Source organism: Mesoplodon mirus (genome assembly GCF_964341445.2).
Source record: "Mesoplodon mirus genome assembly, chromosome: 18".
In the NCBI taxonomy this organism is placed as follows: domain Eukaryota; kingdom Metazoa; phylum Chordata; class Mammalia; order Artiodactyla; family Ziphiidae; genus Mesoplodon; species Mesoplodon mirus.
Genome location: NC_138994.1, coordinates 62,276,867 through 62,279,479, shown reverse-complemented (window position 1 = coordinate 62,279,479; position 2,613 = coordinate 62,276,867).

Below are 2,613 nucleotides of genomic sequence, written 5' to 3'. Positions count from 1 at the left end.
GAGTTTTTGGTTACACAAATGACATGAACTGACTGATATTTTAGAAAGATTGCTCTGGCTGCTGGGTTATGTGCAATTAACATGGTGTTAGTGGGGACATGAAGGAGGGGGGCTATGTCCATGCTTATGGTGATGAGGTGTGGGGCGTGGCCACAGCTGTGCAACACCCAGACCCTATAGAGAAAAAGCCAGCCAGGGGTTTGGGGCAGGAGGTGATAAGCCCCAACTGGAAGAAGATAAAATAGCCCTGGGTGGATTCAGAATTATTGAGGAAGAGATTGACTTTCTTATAGGATGGGGACCTGAGTTAAGGGAATTGTGATCTGAGAAGGCTGGAGGGCTTAGGGACATGGGAATAAATTACTGGTAGGGAGAGAATAAAAAAACACAATAGGAATGAAGCATGGGACACCAAGGGTAAAGGGAGAAGTTGAGAGATTAGTTGGACAGAAACAAGGATGATAATAATAACAGCCAACACTTCCATAGTGCTCACCTTGTGCTACATTCTGAGCTTTGCACGCATTAACCTATTATTTTTCTGTTTTAAATTGTATTTATTTGTTTATTTATTTATTATTTTTGGCTGCGTTGGGTCTTCGTCGCTGTGCGTGGGCTTTCTCTAGTTGCTGCGAGCGGGGGCTACTCTTCGCTGCGGTGCGTGGGCTTCTCATTGCGGTGGCTTCTCCTGTTGCGGAGCACGGGCTCTAGGTGCACGGGCTTCAGTAGTTATGGCGCGCGGGCTCAGTAGATGTGGCTCGTGGGCTCTAGAGCACAGGCTCGGTAGTTGTGGCGCATGGGCTTAGTTGCTCCGCGGCATGTGGGATCTTCCCAGATCAGGGCTCGAACCCATGTCCCCTGCATTGGCAGGTGGATTCTTAACCACTGCGCCACCATGGAAGCCCCATTAACCCATTATTTTAGAAAGATGGGCTGCAGTTGGATTGTGGTATGTTCTAAGTACCAGGCCAGGAAATATGGACATATATTATTTTATTGACAGTGAGGGATCACTAAAGATTTTTGAGCAGATATGATTAGAAAATAAAAGAGAAGAAGAAAGGTTGCTTAGATAGGGGAACCTAAAGGACCCCTGAAATTTTGAGTAAATATTTGTGGGAATAGCCATAGATTTCTTTTTCTGGAGGAGAAAATCCATAACTTCAATCCAATCACAAAGGTAGACACTCAAGGGCTTCCCTGGTGGCGCAGTGGTTGAGGGTCCGCCTGCCGATGCAGGGGACGCGAGTTCGTGCCCCGGTCCGGGAGGATCCCACATGCCGCAGAGCGGCTGGGCCCGTGAGCCATGGCCGCTGGGCCTGCGCGTCCAGAGCCTGTGCTCCGCGACGGGAGAGGCCGCGGCAGTGAGAGGCCCGGGTACCGAAAAAAAAAAGGGTAGACACTCAAAAAGGGCTAGAAACCACTGGCTGAGCAGTTTCAAGCCCAGATGACCAGCAGGATGGCAGTAGTGGTCAAGAAAAAGAGGTCCCAAGGCAAGAAATAAGGAGGTGGGGTTGGCTGGAAGAGAGTAGAGATGATCCCTTCCCTCTGATATCTATTGCTTTCACGATGCTGCAGGCGGACCTTCCAGTGGGCAGTAGGGATGGAGAACCCAGGCCGTCAGACGCAGAGCAAGGTCGCAGACACAAGCAGGGAGTGGCCTCCATCACAGGCTAGCGTTTGAATGACATTGTCAAGGAAAACAGAAAAGGAGGCCAAGGACAGATCTTTGAACATAGGTAATCTGTCTGCTCTGCCTTTTCCTAAGTGCTTTCTGACAGATAATTTTTCTCTACACAGGAAATTCACATTTTGAACTTTAGTTCCTAAAATACATTAAATCACACTTTGGCTTTGGAGGAGGGGCAGGAGGGGATGCACATAATGACTACTTAAGTGGTTCACTTCTCATCTGAGGAAATTATCTTTTCAAAACGATCAAGGTGCTTCTGACCCTGTTTGAGAGAGTGTGGGTATTTTTGAGCTAAGTTAGGAAGCGTGTAGGATAATTGTTAGCACTCAGAGGACCTAGTTCTAGCCCAGTGCTGACATCTCAGGAACCCACAGAATTCCTTCTCTCCCTGGAGGGAGCGGAAAAGATCTCTGTTACCCTTTCCCTGCTCATTACAGAAAAGCTACTTAAAATATTTGGGTAGATTGCAAATTGATAGCCCTAGCCTGGGTCAGTGGTCATAACTCAGCTATACTGTTGTGTAGAGATATCCCAGAGAATACCAGCATTTCCCCAAGAGTTTGTGTACTTTTGTATGGGTGCTTAATTTCAAGAAGAAAGGACAGAAGTTCTGATATGTCATACCCCGAAACTACTTAGTCAGCAACATCACGGAAATGTGTGGAAGCAGTGAAATGTCTAAAGTGGCCATCATGGTCTCCGTAGTTATCATATTAAATGTTCACATGTTACCAGGCACGGGGTTAAGGCTATATATTCATTATTCATTTAATTCCCACAAAAATCCCATAAGATACATTTGGTTTATGGGTCTCATTTTATGCATGCAGAAGCCGAGGCTTAATGAGCAATATTCATGCCCATAACCATTGCCAGACTGTTCCTGCTTTACTCTGGGGCACAACTCATCTGCAGACCTT